General features: G+C 41.8%; 1 long non-coding RNA gene across 2 annotated transcripts in view; it reads right to left on the bottom strand.

Moving 5' to 3' along the window:
* Positions 1–296: 296 nt before the first annotated feature.
* LOC123278857 (uncharacterized) overlaps positions 297–23,497 on the bottom strand; it is a 183,471-nt gene continuing 160,270 nt past the window's right edge. The window contains exons 2-5 of one of the 2 annotated variants that reach the window (XR_006516542.2): positions 16,395–16,565; positions 15,393–16,092; positions 13,835–13,960; positions 297–3,903 (exon numbers count right to left, since the gene is read on the bottom strand). This is a non-coding gene — a long non-coding RNA (uncharacterized lncRNA). Of the gene's footprint in view, positions 3,904–11,023; positions 13,961–15,392; positions 16,093–16,394; positions 16,566–23,497 lie in introns of those variants that run through there. The other variant, XR_011495700.1, reaches the window with a different exon arrangement.

Consider the following 23,497-nt stretch of genomic DNA (forward strand, 5'->3'; position numbering starts at 1 on the left):
ATCCTGTCTTGATGTGCTGCTCACCAGGTTCTGTGAAAATCCCAAAATTCGACTCTGGCTTCTTTGGTGAGAACTTCAAGGGAGGTCAGAGATGTTTTCCTTGAATTAAATTCCCAAACATAGTGTTTACTATCAGTTATATATTGGACTCTGAACACGGTAGATGTTTAATACTTATTAATTTGGTTTAATTTAATGTGTTAATCTAGTGCACATATTTTATTTTTTTAAATTGTATTAAGCCCTGAAGTTTGCATTCACTATACCCATGAGGACCAGTGACATCCTCTCTCCCTAAACACTTTTCTTTCTACCTCTCCAGCTATTGAACCATTAAGGGAACCTCTTGCCCGTTTACCTGCAGTGAGGCAGCACAACCCTCCCACAAAGGCTTATGGGAAATGCAGCAGGAAGGAGAGGTAAACGTAGGACACTTCCTTTGGGTGTCAGGCTTCATTTTCATAAGTGCCCCTCCTCCCTTCTTCCTTTCCCTCTTCCTCTACACTCCCTTCTAACTAGAAGAAATGGAAACCCTTTACTTTCCTAGGGTTTCTCCTCGTAATTTCTCATTTGGTAAACGCCATATTTTTACTTCGCGCCTGCAAAGACAAACTAAATCCAAGACAAAATTAACACAAGTTGTTTATTCATGAACTTGCAGCAAGGGAATCCATCTGCCATCACTTTCATTTCAGCAGGGGTTCAAAGGTGTTAGAAAAGAGATCAAGTTTTATAGAGCAAAAAGAAATACTGATGCAAGATTCTGATTGCCAGGCTTTCTGCTAAGGTGGGATGTGGAACTGGGGAAGATTTTCTTTTTTTTTTCTTTTATTTTTTGCTGAGGAAGTTTAGCCCCAAGATCTGCACCAGTCTTCCTCTATGATTTTGTACATGGGACACCTCCACAGCACGGTGGTAAGTGGAGTGGGTCCGTGCCCAGGATCCAAACCTGTGAACCCAGCTGCCACAGCCAAGTATAGAACTTTAACCACTTGGCCACAAGGCCGGGCCCTGGGAGAGATTTTCTAACTGGTCTTCCAAGTACATTCAGCAGACTTGGTCAGCTGCGAAGGGACAAGCAAGCAGTTTGGGGACATTTCAAAAGACGAAGCGTTGTTCAGTGTCATGGTGAAGGATTTTCTGTGGCCAGCCATTTCCTGGAACAAGTTGGGGCTAATGGGTGCTCTTTTATGGTCCTTATGAGAAGCTGACCACCATGGCAGGAGGTTTCTCACATGAAAAGCTAGTAACAGTAGAATAACTTTTTAAAAATGTTTTGCTGGAAGATAATTAACATCTCGATTATAAACTAGAGCTAGCAAAAATTGGAAAATGTATTCATTAAAAAGAGTTTATACTTCCTGTTAAATGTCCCACCCCACTTGGCTATGTAAAGTCTAGCCTTTATCAGAAAGTCCCTCCCACCTTTTGGGTGGCATGGAGAAGGCAAACACGGCCCCTCCAGTCCTCCCTGCTTGTCTAGTGCAGTTCAGGCTCTGGAATGCTGTGCCTCACTCCCTCTGGGCGTCTATCTGCTCTCCTCCTGCACCTGGAAATTCGCTTCTCTCTGGCCTCAGTTACTCTCACTTTTACCCCCTCATCCTTTGCTTAGGCTCGTTTCCTCACAGGGATAGTGCAGAATCAGCTGCAAGTCTTTGAAAAGCTTGACTAAAAGTCAGGGATGGCAGTAGGAAAAGATAAAACAGACTATTGTAGTGATGTTCAGAGCTGGTAGGCCTGGGAGACCCTATGGAGGCTCTTCCTTGATCCCAGGTGACCATGATCTGGAAGGATCATCTCCCTTCTCTCCAGGAGAAATCACCTCCTACAGCAAGCCTCTGAAGAAATGCCCAAGACCAACCATCATAAGCCTCCCCACCTCCTCAGAGGAAGAAGTGCCCCCTTGTAATCCCTGCCACCTCTACTGTCTTGATTTCCTGCCCAGGATTGACCTTGACCTTAACCAAAAAAAAGATGTGAGTTGTGATGCTCATTCCTCTCAGGGAAAACTCCACCTCTACTCTAAGGGGTATGGTCTTACCCTCTGGCTTCCATCCACACAATTAAATTATTTCAGAACCCAGCAGTTCAGCCTCAGTACATCCCAGGCTCATCAGTCTGAAGAAAGACCAAGGGTTTGTCCCCAGCCAGGGTACCACACTATAGGAGCTATAATGTGCAAGGTTCTCTGTACACATTATTTTGAATCCTGCTGGTAGCACTCCAAGGTAGGTGGTGTTAACCCCATTTTGCAGATGAGTAAACCGAGGCCCAAAGAGCTGAAGCAACAAGCCAAGCTCACTCTGTTGGAAAGCAGTGGAGCCAGAATTGAACCCAATTCTTTCTGTTTCTAAAGACTCTGTTCTTTTCACACAGCTAAGGGCAATGCCACAGGTGATTTAAAATAGCTGTTGTCTCTCCCCTCTGGTTATCTGCCAGATGCTTTGCTGTCTGAATCCTTTTGCAGTGGATTCTACAGTAACGCTTCTCCCCTTTTAGCAATATCTATCTGCTTCTCCCTGGTATGAATTTTCAGAGTCAGAAGCCTTCTTCTCTCCTCTCCCTCGTCCTCCCCCTTTAATCCTCTTTCCCTCTACTCTCCCTTGTTCTCCTTCATCTCCTAAATTTAGAACTATGGTTGTGTCTTCCAGTCCCTGTACAAACCTTACTTATGAGAAGTGACTGGCGATATGATTAAGGGGTGAGTCCCTTGTCTTTTACTGAGAGCACTTTCGCTTTCCAAAGAGACCATTGTGGCCGTCACGGATCCCAGATCTCTGGTACAGCTTCATTTCTTTTAAAAAGGTCAGAGTTCAAGGGCTGCATCCATATAAACACTGAAACTGTGAGCGCAAGTTACAGGTCCTTGGAGAAGAAAAGTTGCCTAATTGGGTGGCCGGCTTCCAAAATTCTCCTTGGTAATCCCTCTTCATGACTGTTTCTCTTTTACAAAATAGTTTCCAGAAGAGTTTGGAATTTGCCTTCCGAGGTGTCAGAGCACCTATCACAAAACACACTCCACCAGCAAAATTATCTGAAGCAAATTATTCCTGGAAGCAGCGAGAGCAGGGCTTTTATCCAAACGTGGGGAATGTGCTTACTAATGGTGGTCCTTTAAAGCACTGCAGGAGAATAATAGCTTTACACATGTAGCAGAGGTGTTTTTTTTTTCCTTTTTAAATCAACTCAAAGACTGCTTGTACAAGCAAAATAAAGCAAAGAACTGAAAAAGAAAATTGTCTGGGTAACTCAGGTTAAAAAACCTACTATAGAAACAGAAAAGGAGTGCCACAGACTCTGCTGGACTGGCTCTCAATACACATCACATTCTAGGATGAGAGCTCAGGTTTCCTCTATCCTATTAAATTGGGCAAATCACTTAACTCTTCAGTGTCCTGCATAACTCTTCCCTTCGCTCTGCCTATACAGACATCATTTATAACCGGGTGGTGCAAAGAAAGGCTGGTAAATTTCCTGAAAGGAAAGCCTGCTCCTCCTCCCAGGGTTTGCAAGCCCTGCTCCAGTGATTCTTCCTTTGACATCCTGGTTAGAGACGGAAGAGAGAGGGTTTCCATCTTGATTTCCAGAGTGTTTGTCACTGATTTGGACCCATTGTTGACCTGATTTCTTTTGCTTCAAGCTGTGGCCCTGAAAGCTTTAGAAATGAGGAAGCAAGGAAGGACATACTTGGAGAAAGGAAGGGAGTTAGGTGCTTTGTAGGGATTATTATCCTTGATTCTCTGCATATTAGCTCTAGCCCAATGGGTGACTTTTGGTTTTATACTAAAGTATTTGTATATTCCTTAGCGATAAAGAAACTTATCCATTTGCCCAGCTGCCCTCCAGTCTTCCTTCGAGATTTTTACATTTGCAGAAACAAGTCTTAGTTGCGACAATATATGCCTAGGAGGAAAAACAATGCCTGGATTGTAAGACATTCCCTCCATAAAGCCAAGTAGAACCAATTCTAATTGAAGTCAGTAGAAATGAAATTCCACCTCTAATAACTGATCCCTAACTAATTGGAGACATCAACAAAGTTGCCAGCTATAAGGTTAACTCACAAAAAATCAATAGCATTTTTCTAGAGCAGCAAAATTCAACTACAAAGTACAATCAGAAGTTAGATAGCATTCACTACAGTAACAAAAGTTATAAAATATATAGTACTTAACAAAGAATGTCTAAAACCTCTACATTCTGTTAAAGGATATAAAAAAATTCTGATTGAGAGATATTTCATCTCTTGGTTGAGACAACTTAATTTTATAAAAATGGTCAATTCTTGCCAAAGTTAATCTATAAATTTAATACAATACCAATCAAAATTCCAGCTAGATTTTTTTTTGAGGAATGTGATAAAGTTATTTTTAAATGCATATGGAATTATGTCAGAAAATGGTGGATTAGGAGGTCCCAGCCTTCATCCCCCCAACAAAAACAAGTTAACAACTACCTACCAATGAAAACTGCCCTGGGGGAGCTCTGGAGTACATTTAAGAAGCTAGAGCAACACCTGGCAGATTCTGCCATTAAGGACCTCTGTAGTGTTTTCTGATGCTGACTCCAGCTGATGGAGCTGCTCAGAGTCCAGGCCACTGCATCCTCTGGTGTAGGAGCATGCCACCCCCCTCCCACCACACTCACAAGGCAAGAATGCCCACTCTTACCACTTCTGTTCAAGCTTTAAAAACAAGGAGATCTTGCCATTTGTGACAGCACGTGTCAACCTGGAGGGCGTTATGCTAAGCGAAATAAGCCAGACAAAGAAAGACAAATACTGTGTGATCTCACTTATATGTGGAATCTAAAATAATCAAACTCATAGAAACAGAGTAGAATGGTGATTACCAGGGGCTGGATGAAAAGGGAGTGGGGAGATGTTGGTTAAGAGGTGCCAATTTTCAGTTATGCAAGATGAATAAGTTTTACTGTACAGCAATATGAATATAGTTAACCATACTGTACTGTGTACTTGAAATCTTCTAAGAGGCTAGATCTTGTGTTCTTATCACACACACGCACAAATGAAAATGGTAACATGTGAGGTGATGAATACGTTAATTAGCTTGATTGTGGCAATTATTTCACAATGTATATGTATATCAAAACATCAAGCTGTATACCTTAAATATATATAATTTTTATTTGTCAATTATACCTCAATAAAGATGGGTAAAAAAATGCATGTGGAAGAATATATTCTTCCATAAATAGCTAAGTCAACTTGGATAAAAAGGAGATCAAAGAGAAGAAAGAGAGCTTGTCCTGTTAGCTGTGATCATATTACAAGTCCTGGCAACAAAAATAGTATGATCCTGGTGCAAAAACAAATAGACTAATGAAATAAATTAAAGTGCTCAGAGGGGACTCATGTATTTATGGGAACCTAATAAAATGATAAAGGTGGTACCACAAAACAATGGAACTGACAAAAACCAATTAGTAGATGGCAATGGGAAAGAACTATTTAGGGGGCAGAGGTGAGGGGAGACGGTCCGCAGATAAAAAGCGAAGGGAAAAGGAAAAGCTATGAATGTTATCACATTTGTGGTTTTTGGGCCATCTACGTAAAATGATTTTTATTATTTTACATTTTTAAAATGTATTTTAAAATAATTACTTTATTTTTAAAAAGCATGTGTCGTTATTTTTAAGAAGTCATTATTTTTAAAAAGTATGTGAGAATTCTTTGAGGAGGATGAAATGTTGAGCCGTCCTTATGATGTCTGTGATGGGAAGGAACCACCGCGGTGGGACCGGCGGCTCTTAGGAGTGTGGATATAGGACAAAAGCACAAATATGACCAGCACACGCTGCTGTCCCGGGCTTCTGGCTAGGATACAAGTTAAAGAAGCCAGTGTGATGGTTCCACCTCCCAACTGGGGACTGCCCAGAACAGGAAGAGTGAATTCAAAGGGCAAGAGGAGGGCTGAAATGTGGGGAGAAACCAAGACCCCGGGTTTATTGGCATATGCTAATGGCATATGCGAGTGGGTGGAGCAGGACCAAAGGCACTGCGTCCCGTGGGTCCTCCCAGTTCCAATTTTGTCTTAGGCATTGTTTTTAAATAGGGCTTCTGGGATCAGCCATTTTAGCCAAATTGGTTGGTCAGTGTGTTCAAATAAATGAGAGTGAGTGATCTTTTGTCCTTGAGTTGACCAAACCCCCAGATGTTTGGGCCCAACCTCTGATGCCTTAAATTACATTGCACAGACCCAGTCCATTCTGGCAGAAAGAAAGGGCCAGTGTGCCAGCTGAAGGCCTTCTCCCTCGGCAGCCCCTGACGCTCCGTCCCCTCGGCAGGTGGAGGGTTCCGTCTCCTTCTTGCCACAGATACAGTACTACTGCTTCAAATTCCGAGCACTGCCGGCTTTGCTGCACTAAAGTGTTGTTAGATTAAAAATTCCTTGAAATAAGTTGGTCATCAGTTACAACTATTGCAACCATTTCCAGGATGAGATGCCTTTTTTTTTTTTTAAAGGAATGTGTTTTTGGAACAGGATTTTCACTCATTAGGAGGGTAGTTTTCTCCTTTTTTAAAAAAAAAACTTTGAATTGTCTAATTTCCTCCACTTTCTTTATCAGTTTGCCAACAGAGGCCAAGGCTAGGCCTTTCCAAAGTGACTGCTCGTAAAGTATGATGTTTCATGTGACCCCAAAAGTCTCCTTTGCCCCTTCTGGAGGCAGTGTGATGTAATAAAAAGCACATGGCCTTTGGAATCAGACAGGCTCTGGGTCCTGCCTGCCTCTGGCTCTCTCCAACTGATCTAGGGTAAACCATTTGACCTCTCGGTTCCTCAGCTTATTCTTCTAGAAAATGGGGACATAATGTCTACCCCATGGTGTTATTGCAAGGATTAAATGACATAATGAAGATGAAAGTGCTTGGTGCCTGGCAGATATTAAGTACTCAAAGATAACTCTTGGTTGGCTTGTTTGTTTGTACTGTACTAGGTGGCACTGGGTAAGATGTCAAAGTTAAATCAAGTTCCACTAAGAGCCTATAATTAGGGGAAATTGGGCCAACTGGCCAGTCTGGAAAATTCTCTTTTAGATAAAAGAGCAAATATTTGAAATACAAGCAGTTTTGTTCATTTGTTTGTTTGTTGTTGTAGGTTTGTTTGGTTGATTTCTGTTAAACTGAAGGTGGAACTTGAGTGAGCACATTGAGATACCGGGGCCATGCCTTGCCCCAAATTTATGTGCTGGGTGGCAAATGGTGGTACAGTTCTAATTCTGTGAGCCAGTCCATCAGACAGTGGCAGGAGAAGGCACAGGCTTCCCCCAATTAGTAGTTTCCACAAAGCTGCCATTGGAAGCACCCAGCACCTTCCTCCGCAGCCCACGTTTAGGAAGCAGTGATTTCACTGGCCAAAAGAAGGTGCCTAAAAATCATGTTTCCTCCCCTGAGCCCAAAATACATTCTTTCCAGAAAATCAAGAGAGCTAAACTGTTCCTCTTCTACTTTTTTAAATACAGAAGTTGCCGACTATCTCTGCTGGGTCTGCATATGCACTCGGAGATTATTTTGACCATCTAAAAGCACTTTCAAGTGCCTCTCTCTGCTGTGGGCTAGTCACATCGTCCATGGCCAATTAGCAAGCCTCAGAACAATCCTTCATTAGCTGTAGGAAAAACTGGCCAGGATTGCCATGGCTTCGTTGGGCGGCAGAGATCTGACATGTGCGGAGAGAGACTTTGGACCTTCTCACCAGTCTTCTGGTTGGTTCTCTCAGGCCCCTTGAGTGAATTTTGGCCAGCCAGACATAGCCCGTGCTGGGTGCTTTTATAAGCTGAGATCTTTCTTGATTCCATGCCCTAGATGGTAGGCCTCGCCCTCTACATTAAACATCTTTGCCTTGTTTCCAGAACTCATTTTGCTCTCTCTCATCTCTTGGATCTTTACACGTGTTCTACCCTCTTCCTGAAATACTTTTCCCAAAATCTTTCCTTCACTTCTCTTCTTCACCTAGGAAAATCCCATTTGTCCTTTAAGTCTTGGCTTGGACATCCCATCATCTAGGAAGAGTTTCCTCTCCACTCCCCACCAGCAGGGTTAGGCGATCTTCCTCTGGGTTCCAGAATACCCTGTACTTCCTCTGTCCGGGCACTCTGCAGCACACAGTAACTGCATGCTCAGGTGTCTATGTAGCCCACAAGCCCATGAGCCTGGGCAGTCAGGGCCATATCTTTGTTGCTCCCATGAAATTCTCAGCACTCACTCAGTGCTCAATTCATACAAGTGCTCACTGACATGGGCCAAGTTTTGTTCACTCTGAGAACAGATATTTCCAACTTATTTTGAGTCTCTTCCAACCCAAAAGCTTGGCCCTTGAAAATGGACTGACATCTTAAAATAAGGAAAAGACCAAAGAAAAAAGAAAACAAAAGATAACGCGGGAAGATTTCTAGTCTACTCCATTTCTTAGTAGCTTTAGGCATATAATTTCACATCCCCAAACCCCAGGGTCTTTGTTTGTTAAATGGGAATAATGATGCCTTACAATTTTGAAGATAATGAAGCTCTTGAGTTTCTTTAAGATAGAAGATTTGATTCCATAAACATGTCTTATTATCAGTAGGAAGGAGAAGGAATAGTTGGGGACAAGTCTGAGGAGGGGAAACAACCCCAACCTGGTTCTTTTATGTCGTAGTGTTTCTGATGCTTTGTAAACGTGTGAAGGATAACAATTAACTTACAAATTTTGCAATCTGTTTTTCTCTAAGCAGGTAACGGTCTGAAATTAAGTTCATATCTTTTGGACTGGGACATCACTCCTTATTGGCAAGGAGTTTGGGACAAGAGGAGAACTTTGGGCTGGGACTAAAAAGGCAAAAACTATCTCAGACCCAAAGCAGATTCTGACACGTGATATTTGGATGATTCTCAGGAAAACAGGTTAGAGATCCGTGGATTGCATTCCTGATGAATTATGTAGGTTTTGAAATTAAGGGGAAAAATTCTCTAGGCAAAATGTGTTTTGCATTTGGTTGAACTGAAACTATGTAAAGAGTCCTAAAAATTGGTTATTCTGAAAGCAGCTGCCTCTCCTCCTGTCCCTATTTAAACTTCTGGTTTTTCAAATTTTGTGAAAAAAGTATGAAGTTTTGAATGACAAAATCCTAGATTCAAATGATCTCCAAAAAATAAGCTATTGGTCAAGTTATTTAAGTATTGTAAACCTGAGTGAGCTCATTTGCAAAAAGACAATGATGGGCCAAAGACCTTAACAGGTAACTCACCAAAAAAGATACACAGATGGCAAATAAACATGAAAAGATGTTCAATATCATATGTCCTCAGGGAAATGCAATTTAAAACAAGAACGAAATATACCACACACCTATTAGAATGGCTAAAATCTAAAACACTGACAGCATCAAATGCTGACAAAGATATGGGACAACAAGAACTCTCATTTACCACACACGGGAATGCAAAATGGTAAAGCCATGTTGGAAGACAGTTTGGCAAATTCTTACAAAACTAAACACACTCTTACCATACGATCCAGCAATTCCTCGCCCTGATATTTACCCAAAGGATTTGAAAAAGTATGTCCACACAAAAACCTGCCCACTGATGTTTCTAGCATCTTTATTCAAAATTGCCAAAAGTTGGAAGCAACCAAGATGTTCTTCAGTAGGTGAATGTGTAAACTGTGGTATAGACAATGGAATATTGCTCAGAACTAAAAAGAAATGAGCTATTGAGCCGTGAAAAGACATGAAGGAAACTTAAGTAAATATTACTACTGAAATATATAGTCTGAAAAGACTACATGTTGTATAATTCCAACTATACAACATGTTGGAAAAGGTAAAACTAAAAGATCAGTGATTGCCAGGAGTTGTGGGGCAATGGAGGAAGGGGAGGAATGGATGGAGCACAAACGATTTTTAATACAGTGAAAATACTCTGTATGATACCATAATGATGATACATTTGTCTAAACCTATGGAATGTACACCACCAAGAGTGAACTGTAATGTAAACTAAGGACTTTTGGTGATTAAGATGTGTCAATGTTGATAAGTAAATGGCAAGCAATAGGATATATTGGAGTATATGAGGAAGCCATTTGGTATAAAACTAATTTGGCCTGACCCTGTTTTTCCAAAAGGGACAGATGTGGCCATTGAGCATGCATAGTATATCTGCTTTAAGCTAAGCTTTTACTATGTCTCAAAGACAAGAACAATGCACTTTAAGATAAAGATGTAACTTCCCCCACATCAGCATTTCCTTCCTTAAGGATAAGCATCTCTCCCTAGGCTATGAATTGATTGCTGGCCTGCTACATTCACCTTGTGACTGCCCAGCTCAAGATCACAGAACTACTGCCTGCTGTGTTCATCAATTGCTGTGTGAAATGCTGTGCCAGCAAAGCAATCTTACAACTATTGTAAAAGAGACATTCCAATCATATGTGATACATGATCTTTGATGGTATATAACCACTCTGTACCCACCCACTTCTTTGGAGTGTGCCATTCCTTTGTGAAAGGACTCTCCTGGGTTATATGGTCCCCAGATCTGGCTCATAATAAACTAACCCCAATTTTGATTTATAGATTGGTTATGGATTATTTGTGTTGACAATGTAGGTTCATCAATTGTTACAAATGTACCACTGTAATGGAAGATACTGATATTGGGGGAGGTTAAGTATGGGTGGGGGCAGGGAGTATATGGGAAATCTCTGTATTTTCCCCTCAATTTTGCTATGAACTTTAAATTGTGCTAAAAAAAATCATCTAAAAAAATGACAAGCTTGGGGCTGACTCAGTGGTGCAGCAGTTAAGTGTGCACGTTCCGCTTTGGCAGCCCGGGGTTCACCGGTTCCAATTCCGGGTGTGGACATGGCACTGCTTGACAAGCCATGCTGTGGTAGGCGTCCCACATGTAAAAAGTAGAGGAAGATGGGCACGGATGTTAGCTCAGGGCCAGTCTTCCTCAGCAAAAAAAAAAAAGAGGAGGATTGGCAGCAGATGTTAGCTCAGGGCTAATCTTTCTCAAAAAAAAAAAAAAAAATGACAAGCTCTACCTGTCAGAGTTATTATGAAAATTAAGTTAGTTTATATTAACACAGTACTTAGTCAGGGCCTGTAGTATATAGCAGCTGCTTGATGTTATAGCATTTTTGTTAAGAAGCATTTCTTTTGTAGCACAAAAAACAAACAACAATTGCTTGTTTCAAACGTGTACTAAATTTGAAATCAGACAATGTTCTAGAACCACAGGTGGCTTCTCAGTAAGCTTCTTATCTCTGCTTGCCTTCTACCACAAAATTCTCAATATTTTTATTGGAGTTTGCTTTGGGAAATATCAGTGACAAGTGAATAGGGACTTATTTGTTGATAAGAAAGCAAACAATAGAACCCAAATGGCTAAAAACAAAATGTCTTGGAAAAACACAGCGGTGGTGGTGGTGGCAAGAACAACTCACGAAATCAAAGGAAAAGCTGGAGAACCAGATCTCAAGGAAGACAAAAGGCAAGTCAGCTCTGACATTGTGGGGAGCAGGAACTACCTGCCATTGGGAATAAGTATGTGGCTTACAGTCCAATAAGCTTTAAAACACACTGCTGTAGATTAGTGTTTGCACATTTAGTATCACGTAGTAGTATTCTGGTTGACTCATTTCAAAGAAGTGATTATCCTCCCACTGGCTGGGAAGGGCTTTAAGTAATGGTCTTCACTTTTTGGCTTCAAAGTATGATTGTCCTAAAATTTGGGGTGGAAACTGATAGAAGAAATGCCTGTTGATAAAATTTTAATATTCTGCACTTGGGGCTCACTTGCCTACTCTTGAGTGATTAAGAATAATGAACTCTGCTGTTTGACAATGATCATTTTTTCTAGTTACTGGTCTGGAAGATGGATTTGTTTTATTTAAATGTTATTGGTTATAGATCTGTCATGGGATTTCCTACAGACAAAAGACTACATGAGACTGGATGAGTTTTTTAAAATTAATTTTGAGTAGGTGAAAGACATAATCAAATCAGCTCTTGGATGATGTTAGGAGGAAAATATCAATAAATACAAAAACTTTTAGTGGGTTGAGTATGTATAATGTCACTTGAAGGGCAGTCTTTGATTTCTGTCCAATATTATCCTTGTTAAACCTGTCTCTGAGACATGTGGGGTGCCTGAGTGTTCTGATGCTCAGATACTGGAATGGTTTCCAACGAGATGTGATAAATTCTGTCAAAGTCACATGGGCGTCAGACTTCTTAGTAAGCTATGCTGAATCACCTCCTCTGTAAACTGGGCTGATGCCTTAGTTTGGGGGGAAAAGCTTGTTATATCAAACTGAATTCATAAAAAATTGAAGAGGCTCTGTGTCTGGGCCATATCTGATTGAAGGCCTTTCATAATATAGGACAGTCAGCATATTGGAAGCCAGGTCCCTCTGTACCATCAGAGCCCTTCCCACCCACTGGGAGTGTTAGTACCAAAGGAAATATTCCCTGAGCAGAGCCATCTTTGTGCACAGCTTCAGATTTTCTCAACCTATCTTCTTCCTCTAGCTATGATGTGGCAACCACTTCTGTTCAGGCTTCAACCTGCTTTGTGCAGGCTCCAGCTGACAGCACCCTCCTTGAGCCCCCCATCCTTGCTACCTACCCCAGAGCTTCTCTAGAAGTGTGGAGACATGGGGGACAGGAGCTAATAGACAATTCCCACCCCCTTCCATTTCCTGGATGATTGTAGTTTCCTTGGAATGTCCCATGGGATTGAACATAATGTGGCCAATTCAATACCTGTCCTTCTATTGGCTTCCCTGTGTCCCTCTTTTACTTCCTTGTCCCTCTCTCGGGCTCCCTGGCATCACTTTCTAAGTCAACTACCTGCACACAAGCTTCTGTCATGCTCTGCTTTGGGGACAACCCAGGCTGAAACAATCGCCCAGAACTGTCATTTAAAATATGCCTCCCATCTTACTCAGGCCCCTAAGTAGGGTCAGATTTCCTCTCATAAGACTTAAAGTTCAGGGAAAGATTAGAATCATTCTATTTTCTTACAGATATTCATACATTTGCATTTACACACAGAATTAATATCACTTTTCTATAAAAGGCGCTTTATGTTTTCAGAGCTCGACACTTGAGGTTGAGTTCTTATGGTTTTGTAACCATCAGCACAACCTTCCACTAGAATCTATAGCCCACCTGGCACACATCCTGGACAGATGAGTTGGCTCATCAACCTTATGAATAAGTCGAAGAGCTGAGAGTAAGTCAACAATAACTAGATTCTTATTTCTAAAACAACAGGACCTCATGATTTAGAAGATTAAGCAAAGGGGAAGCAGTGGTTTGTGTGCTAGGATGAGGGAGAGGATCTCGTAAAAGAGATTATGGCCCCATTTATTACCAGATTTCACTGTGGGTGCGTTTTAGCTGAAGACTTGCTGTCCTTTACATTCCAAGCTACTAATTGTTTATGATTTACCTACCGTGTGGCACTATGCTAGGTCCTATAGGGGTAGGAAAATAATAAATGTTTTCAGTCTTCAGAGAATTTACAATTGAGTTGAGAAAAAGTAATTAGAAAATAAGTTTTGACAATAAACAGAATCAAGGCTTAAACTGCTTGGTAGAGAGAGTGAGTTCTCCCTGAATTAATGATAGAGAAAGGAGTGAGTACAGAATTTTGCCCAGAAGGAATTTGCAGGAAACAGACACATTAAGTTAGGAAATCGCCGATTAGGGCTGGTAGAAAGGTAAAGGAGGTTATTCCAGGCAGGAAGAAGAGCAGGAACAACGACAAGGAGAATCATTCATTCAGCCATTTGCGCTCATTTTGTGCTCAGCATCCTACCTGGTGCTGGGAATATAATGATGAATAAGACACACTCAGTCTCCACGCCCTGGAGCTGGAAGCCCTTGGGGATCCATGAATGAGCTTGGTCTTCATTGAGTCAAACTCCCTGGGGATTGTGTCACCCTTGAAAGACAAAATAAAAGAGATGTTGATAATTTTATGAGAAAAATTTTTTTATAGATTTTTACTTCTGAGGTATAAAATGTTTGTGTCAATTGAAGATAAAAGCCACCCTTTGTCATTATCTTACATTTCAAACTCTTTAACATATGTTCTTTTCTCTGGAGAACTAGGAAATTTAGTTAGCACACAGCTTTCTCTTGGATCAATAAATTCTTATATACATTTTTTCTTTCCAGAAAAATAAATCAGGGCAACATTATACACTGATAGTCAAGACTTCTCATTTATTACTTTCTTGCTCAAAGCCTCAACAGATGCACATTTCTAGCTACCAATAAAAGCCCTTTTCCATAAAAGCCAGGCTTTAGGCTCTAGATGAATAACAGTTTAGGAGATTCTCCAGCAAATTTATGCTCAAATTCTCTGACTACTACAATTTTTCAGCCTGTCCTTTCGAACTGGAGATAAAATGAAATAATTGTATATAAAATGATGAAGACCACTTAGAGATATCATAGGGCTTACGCCTTCTTCTTATCATACATTGAACCAGATTTTGAGCAAGTACCTGAGACACAATGATGTGTCATTGGAAGCGGCATCCAAAATGCTACCTCATCTCAGTTGAGAATTTAGTGGGAAATCCCCTCTGCCTGCACTACTATCGCTTTATATTTCAGACATAGGAGAGAAGCACAGAACTGACCTGGTATTAGTTGTTTTATTGTGATGAATATTTTTTCTTTTAGAAGAACAGAGAAAAGTAATTTGTGTGAATTGTGGCTTCCTGACTCTTGATTACATAACAGAGAGACGTCTGTGTGGAAAAGGAAATTGATTTAAAAGCAGTCAGTGGCCGCATCTAACACAAATTTGATGAGTAAAATGAAAAGAGGCTCTGATGATGACAAAGTAGATTTAAAAAAATTGACAGCGTGAAGGCCTCGAAGAAACCTCATTTTGATCTGCTCAGTACAGCGACTGGCACCTCAGCCACTGTCCTTTCATCAATTAGCCTCATTCCCAGGCTCGCAAGCTGGAGACAGGTCCTGCAAAGGAGTGAGAACGGTCTCCGAGTTCAGTTTAATCTTGACAGAGGGTCTACTATATAGCAGGCACTCTCCTATACCAGAAGACATAGATGCATCAATTTATTCATTTATAAATATTTATTGAGCATAGCTATGTGCCTGGCCCTGGGGATGCAGTCACGAATAAGACAAAGTCCCTTTGGAGCTGAGATTCTATTGAGCGAGCCCAACTAGCAAAGTTACAGACGTGTTCAGGATACAATTTCAGGCGTGGTCCTTACCCTCGAGAATACGATAAACTAATGTGGGAAGTCAATACATATGAGAAGGGGGAAAACCGGCTGGAAATAGAGGGAGCCAGATGGCTAGGAGTCTGTGGTCAGGTGCTGTTTCAAACTGACCTTGGCTTACAATTGTTTCTCCTTTGGTTTTTGGACAATCTACGTGCCTCCAGTGACATTCTATATATCCTCTCATTGTAGAGGTGTTTACAGTCTCCTTTTGTGATCTGAGTATAATTATACAGTCCAAGTTAAGATTCTTACAACTTCTCTACTTTGCTGGACCAGTCAGTAGAAATACAGAGAACCAAGCAAAGTCTTGGTATGAAGTCCAGGGAACCCTAATCCCTCTAGAGACTTTTCCAAGGCTAAAAGGTTGATGCTACTTATTCCAAGATGCCAGAAATCCATGGAGGCAAAGGTCAGATCACCTGATGAGACCTTTGAGCCCAAACATCTCAGGATGAGGCCACACTTGCAGACTTGCTCTTTCCACCTCTCCAGATAAAGCGATCCTTGCCCCTAGTCAATCAACTCTGCCTACACCCCCTCCTCTTCTTTTCTGGGAGGGAGTGGAGAAAGACACATTGTGAAACAGGCAAGAGAGTTAACTTTTTTAAGCTTTTGTCTAAGCTGAGCCCTTTGAGCTGAGCCCGAGACCTCCTATTGCCACTTCCTACAAGTCCATGTGCATCATGAGTTCCACGAGGCTTCCTGATGGTCTGAGGTCAGCTGGTCTCCATCCTCTCTGACTTCCCTGGTCGCTCAGTGGGGCAGGAGATCCTGGCACACCATTCCCCAACTCCACCCCTTACTGCACCTGAAAAAAAAATTGAGAGGGGAGAAGAAGATACATTTAAAAGAAATTCTGTAAAAAACATCTAACACAATCCTAAAAGCATCTTTTCTCAATAAGTCAGTAAGGTTTAGTTTCTATGCCTCTTATTCTTTCTCTTGTACTCCTTCCTTGTGATTTTCTGAATAAATAATTTACTAATTATGGCACCAGCCATGTTTTTATCATTTTTAAGCCAAATTTCCTGAGAGAATTGCACACTCGTTCTTCACTATGTGTCGCCTAATACAGGGACGACTGTAAGGATGGTAACTAAGGAGCTTAACCTCAGTGAGCAGACGGCTGGTGCCTCAGCGTTAGCACTCTCTCACAGCCTCCTCCCCACCAGGTGAGGCAGCCAGATGGAATGCGATGGCATGGATCCAGAGGTTTCTTCTTGTTATTGTGAAAATTATTCATTACGAGGAAAATAGTAAAATATTTTGCAAGGTGCTGTTCTGAAAAAGAAAGAAGATGTTTTTAAGTGAGCAATTATGGACTGGTAACAAAATTAAACAGAGTTTTAATCTAGATTACAAGGTGCTCTGACAGAGATGCACCTGGAGCAGGTCTTGTCTCCTCTGAGGGTGTGTGGACAAAGCCAAAGTTTGTCTGTAGGATACTGAGGGTGAGCATACAAGAAGAGATAAGGAGCCTATTTAAGGAAGGAAGTATGAAGCTGGTCTGGTGTAGTCATTAATAGCATTCTGATACACTGTAAACTTTTTATACTTCTTTTATTTATTCATTTAGACTTTATTTACTTATTTGGCCTATAATTTTTGACACCTAATCTGTGCTAGGGACTATATTGGCAAATAAAGTGATGGACGAAACACACTCTGTCCCCCTTAGCTTTCAACATACCAACTAAGTTGAATGAAGGTCTCTTCTGCCTAGTTGCATCACAAGAAAAGACGTGGCCAGGCCATTTGCTAAGAGCAGTGCTTAGGATGGCAGGCAATGCAGAGCCCTGTGTCCCTCCAAAGCTGCAACCCCCCGTGCCTTATGCGTTCTGCATTCTCCTCTGCTTGGACTCACCTTACGCTCGGCAGGTCCAGGCAGGGGCAGTATGGACAAGGAGACCACCAGGCTGCTGCTTTGGTCTCTGACTTAAGTAATCAATCCTGAACTGTAAAGGGTGGAAAAGTCCCTGGGATATACGAATTCACTGAGAAATTCATTACAGATACTAACTAGCAGTAATGCTGAGGAATCATGCACTGCTGATGACTATCATCGTGACCCATAAAATAAAAATTAACAAAGCTTTACGATTTATAACTTCCCTTCTTAAATGTTACCTGTGATACTAAAAACTCTCAAATGCCTGGGAAGTTGATGTTGCAATTCGTTTGATAAATGAGGAGAATGGAGCTTGTTCCAATTAGGCCCCTTGTTAATGGAAGAGCCAGGCCAAGATTTCTATCATACCCTTGGGTTCTGGCCACCGTAGCATGCTACCCTTTGAGCATAAGTAAATTACTTTGAAATGCAACTGTTTACCTTACCTATGTATCTCCATAGTGCCTGAACAGTGAGGACCTTTTACTGGTAGCCTGAGTATCTCTTGAGAATTTTGTGAATGTAGGCGTGAGAACAATTCTGCCAAGGTGGAAATTAGATTTCAACGATGGTGTTCAAGATTATCATTTCATTCACTACTGCAAAGCGAGAAGGCATAAAACGAAGTGATGGGGAAATTATTTTCAAACCTTGCCATTTGCTTAGGCTATAGGAATATTTGCCTATTGTAAATTTAACCTTTTATTTTTGAAGTGAAACTTCTTTTTGAAGACAAAACGCTGAGATTTTTGACTGAGAGTAAATTGATTTTCCCATAGTTTCAGCTATTTGGTTACATGAGTTAGGAGCCTGTGAGGTCCCAAGGTGAGCAAAATGCAATTTGCAGAAGCACCAACCAAGGCATTTCCCATAATTCGCAGAGTGATGCTGTCATCCCACCTTATTTATGTAGCACCCGTGTGTGTACAGCCCTCTGTGTGTCCTTTATAATACCTTCATTCTCTCATATAAGCCTTACAAAAATCCCATCAGAAAGTTTAGGTGACTTGACTGTAGCCATATAGCTAGTAAGTAGGAGAGCTAAGATTGACACCAGAGGCCGTGTGCCTACAAACTTTGTCCTTCAGAGGGGCCTTGGAACACTGCAATGTCTAAGAGGGACAGGGTCAAGGCTACTCATCTCTGCCTCTTGCAGAGCATCCCCTGTCTTGATCTCTTTTATATATGGTGGGGTTCCTCAAGTTTAGAGCTCACAAAATTTATAGCACAACTCAGATGCACAAGGAAAATGTAATTTCTTTGTCTGGTCTGCAGCTAATTGGGTTGCCCTTAACAGGCCTCATCTGATGGCAAACAGAGAAGAGAAAGTTAAATGAGTGTACAGAGGAGTTTAAGATTACTTCAGTCTAAGCACTTCAGAGTGCTTTTTAAGAAGGCGCAGTGTTTTAAAGAACTGCCTCAGTTCCTCTTTCCATCCTCGAAAGGTGTCTGGGTGTGTCAGGGGAAGGGTGTATGACTTTCCAGTCCATGTCTGCTGCCAGGCTCCTTGGTTGCCTGGGTACCAAGCACCCAGATGTTCTCCAACGCTGAAGCAACTTGAGGGCTAGTCATTTAGCTCCAGCAAACTCCTGGCAAAGCTACCCGGCTGAAATGGCCCCCTTCTCCTGTTACAGCTCTTCCGAGGTCTGGTTGTGATTCTCACTTGTTTCTCATCTGAGCAGCCAGCTCTGCAGTCTTTATTAACTAAGAGACACCTCCTCCCCAGAAAGAGGCTCCCTCTGGCTAAACTGGCTGCTTATACCGAGTTAGACAATGAGCATTTCCCTGCTGGTCTTAACAAATCTATTCTCAGCAAAGTTGTGAGCAGCAGATTTAGTTACACATAAAGTAGGAATGATTGCTTTTCCTCACGCAAGGGACTGGTGATGTGACGGTATCCATAATTGATGCGAATCAAAAATTGCAGAATGTCAGCACTGGGAAGCGTCTCAAAGGCCGTCCACACTCTTGCTCCCCATCTTACAGGATGAAGACCTGAGGCCCAGAGAGGAAGTGGTGGGCCATGATCACAGCCCATTTATGGTGTTTAAGTCCCCCAAACCACCCTGCCAATAAATTCTAAACCCACATCAGTCAGAATGGCTGAGTGCTGACCCCAACGCCTGGGCATGACAGTTACATGCACACTACACTTTTACAAAGTTAGCCTGTTGGAGAATGGCTGCAATTTTGGGGGCACATACCAGTGTTCTATGAACCCAAAGAGATCAACCACATTTCTTTTTAAGTGACTTGTCCTTAAGTTTTCTATGTTTTTGGAAGGCATCTGAGAGACCAAGATTGAGAAGGAAGTGGAGGTGCACAAACCAGCTTAGGAAGATTTTTTCAGTTCTTTGCTCGCTGTAGCTTCAAAATAATGTCACCTCTGGGAGCATGATAGAGGATTTCCAGCAGAAAATGTATTCAGTAATGAGGAGTATAAAAAAGCACTTCCATGAATACTAATGTGTTGTCTAAATGCTGTATCTTCGATTTTTCACCCAGTGAATTATCAAAAATAAATGTAAAAGTAACTCTTTTGGGAATGAGATACCAAGCCGAAGGGGAGTGGGGGAGGGCGGGGGTAAGGGAGACTTTTAAAAAGGCACAAAATGGCTACAAAAAATAGGAAAATGTTCCAGATTAGAAGTGCCTTTTCCAACGCAGAGCAGACCACTGATCCTGGGTCCCCATAGAAAACATCGCGAGACGAAAGTTTATGAGCTGTGGCAGGAAGGTCACCCTGGGGAGCAAAGGAGGGGAACAGGGAGAGAGGTAGAGCCAGGTGGGTAGGATGGGGGACTTCTGGGAAGCTTGTGTGATTCTGTTTTATTCTCCAGATGTACATACTTGCCTGGCTTTCAAAATCACATGATGATTCAATGACTTGTGTTGCCAAGCTCTCAGAGTCAGAGATCTCTAAGTCCATGCCTCTCACTGGTCAGAATCCACCCCACCAGGCATCAGCATACCTCATTTTCCTGGGTTGGGTCACCTGCCTTTCCAGGCAGCCCGTGGGGAAGCTCTAGCAGCAGCAACCTATTCCAGCGTTATAGAGGTGTGAGCGTCCCTCACTGGGGCCTGTTATGGGTTGAATTGTGTTCCCCTCAAATGTCGAAGTCCTAACCCTCAGTACCTCAGAACCCGACCTTATTTGGAAATAAGATTGTTGTGGATATAATTAGTTAAGGTGAGGCCATACTGGACTAGGGTAAGTTCTTAATCCGATATAACTGGTGTTGTTATAAAAAGGGGGAATTTGGACACAGACACACATAAAGAGAAGACACAGTGAGAACCTCCTCTACAAGCTGAGGAACAAACGCCTGAGGCTTCTGGAAGCTCGGGAAGAGGCATGGAACAGGTTCTTCCTCACAGCCCTCAGAAGGAACCAACCCTGCTGACACTGATCTCTGATTTCAAGCCTCCAGAATTGTGAGACAATAAATTTCTATTGTGTAAGCCACCCAGTTTGTGGTATTTTGTTACTTTGCTAGGAAATTAATACAGGGAAATTCTTTCCTACTCCCACCACGTAGCATCCCTCCCGTAGCCTGCCTCCAACTTTGCCTAAATCTTCTCCTTTTAAAACTAAACTATTCTCAAAGAAGCTTTATTTGTACTGTACCAAGTCTTGCCCCTCTCCCAGGGGGATCTGCACTGAAATTTTATATGCGATTGTGGAATGTAAAGTCTTGAGCCTGTTTTGGGAAGCAATAAAGCATGGAGGGCAAAAGCACAGATTTGGCAGTCAAGAAGAACTGTGTTTCATTCCTCACTCACTGCACAACTTTGAGAAAGTTAAAGAACCATGAACTTCTCATCTGTTAAGTGGGGCATTGATGTTCCTCACTTTGCAGGGTTAAGCGAGATTGCAAAAGTAAAGCACTGAGCACAATTCCTGACACAGAAGCACCTCAATTAATGAGAGCTATTAATAACCGTAGCTATTGGGGGAGCTTCAGGCATCGAGGAGCAGGGGTGGGGGAGTGTTCACACAGTCTTTTCAGCTCTCTGAAATCAGACTAGACAGTTGCCTACTCAGTTACATAACTCGAGTCACATGTATAGTCACCAGCAAGCCAAAAAAACACATGACTCCTATATGCTTTGGGGAGTGTAAGAAAACAGAAGATTTTAACATTGAAATGAAAGGATTTGATCAGCCACAGAATGTAAGTGAAATTCAAGAATCGGGTAATGTCCCCTGTATCTTCCAGAGGGAGGGAGAAGTCAGCAAATATAGGTACTTAGAGTTGGTAACATCCGACCCTTAGGTCAGAAGACACAGCCTCCCTCCTATATACCCCGTTGACCCTGTGCCATGTCTTAGTCTCTCTGAGCTTCAAGTTCCTTGCCTGTAAGGTGTCATGGAGAATGGTATGGTTACTCATAAATATTTTCTACTCCTCTCTGGGTGATGTATATAATTCCCCACCCCAATAACATCAAACTTATCCCTATGACTTGCTTTGACCAACAAAAGGTGAGTGGACATGACAGCTGTGCTTTCAAGCCTTTTCTCACCTCTCTTACCATGAAAGCTTGTGTTGCGATGGAGTCTCTGTTGGCCTGGCCCTGAGTGTCTAGGATAAGTAGTTGACCTTGGTGGTCTACAATGGGTATGGACCATAGCAATAAACTAACTTGGCTGCTTTAAGACATTGAGAAGTGGCGTTATTTGTTTCTACAGCACAACCCAGCTCATTGGGACTGATGCAGGTGGGAAGTCAGACACCTGCATCACAGGGCTTTGATGAAGAGCTTTGCAAGTACAAAGCGCCCTGCAATCATAGGACAATACTTGAGAAAAAAAGGAATTTTAATTTCCATGACTTATTCCCTACTCCCACCAAAAAATTAAATGTGATTAATAACGGAATGTTAGTGGAGGGGAAAAAATCTCACTAATCACCAAACTTCTTTCTCTCAAAGTAGACAGAGGAAAGAAGTAGATATGAAGTAGAATTATTCACAACTGATTTAAAAGGAAGCACCTCAGAAGCTTGCTCAGATCAGGCTGTCCTCCCACACGCTGTCTCAAGTCTCTACCTTTCGATTTTGTCTTTGCTGCATGTTTCAAATGTCTAAAAGGGACACTCGAAAATCATACTCTGAAACCTATCAAATACACACATGAAGTCATAATGTTCTACACAAAAAAAGAAAGGAAAAGAAAAGAAAAAATAAAAAAGATGGAAATCAGTTATTCAGAAAGTACTCATTTGTTCCCTGCAAAGCTCATAATATGCATTATTTATTGTATAAAGAGAACAACAGGGGCTTTTCGATCCGTGTCGTCAATTCACTAATGATACTAGAGTAAAGTTCCATTTTGTTGTCCTCAGTGTAGAAAGTGTTAGCATGGGCTTCATTAAAGGGGGAAAAAAGATAACCCCGAAACACAGGTGACCTTGTATTTCACTTTCATATTTATGTTTGAATAGGTAAATGCCCCAAATTCTGGTAATTCACTTCAACCAGACTAATGGAATCACACAGAAGACTTCACCCGGAAGTATCTAGTTTCCACATTCTGTACCCTGCTTAGTTCTAGCCTGCTCCACTCCAGAGGAATACTATTAACTCACAGACTTTTTTTCTGAAAGTCGCTGAGAGAACAGAATTGCCTTTTCTCTTTTGAAAAATGTCTTCCATTTGACTTGCACCTTGCTGAGAACAGGATATCATTTGTTTTAAAACAGAGGCAACCTCAAATGTCCTTTCCTCGCAATTCTTGCTAAGTTATAGATTGAAATGAAAAGGAAATAAAGGGTAATAATGCTAACCAAGAAGCCCACTGTTACAGGGACACTGAGCAGGAGACGCCTGGGGGGAAAAAGTGGAGGAATTAGAGCTCAGAGATGGTCTGTTTCGGGACATCAGTCAGTCCTGGCCAGAGCATTTGGAAAAGTGCTGCTCGCAGAGTGAAAAGGCAAGGACTTTCCAGGAGGTGTGGGACTTTATTGATTTGAGTTCCTGGGCGGCTGTCATTCGTCTTAAATTACCTTGTTTGAGGGGTGGACCTCTTGACCCAGACGTGAAAGATGTCTCCTTATTTAAGTCAGAAAGCAAAACGGAGAGTTGGCTACACCCTGAAAGTGAGAGAAGAACACTTGGACACAGGTAAACAACTCGCAGGGGGGCTCCTTTTCCTCTTGGAGGCCCTCAGTAAAAAGCAAGGGTGATGCTTCTCTCAAGCAGCCTTCAGAAAGTGCACCTGAAGAACTTGAACAAGAAGGTCAAAAAAAATATGCCATCTCAAGAGAATGAGAAGACAAGCCACAGACTGAGAGAAAATATTTGCAAAAGATATACCTGATAA

Source organism: Equus asinus, chromosome 20 (genome assembly GCF_041296235.1).
Source record: "Equus asinus isolate D_3611 breed Donkey chromosome 20, EquAss-T2T_v2, whole genome shotgun sequence".
Taxonomy (NCBI): domain Eukaryota; kingdom Metazoa; phylum Chordata; class Mammalia; order Perissodactyla; family Equidae; genus Equus; species Equus asinus.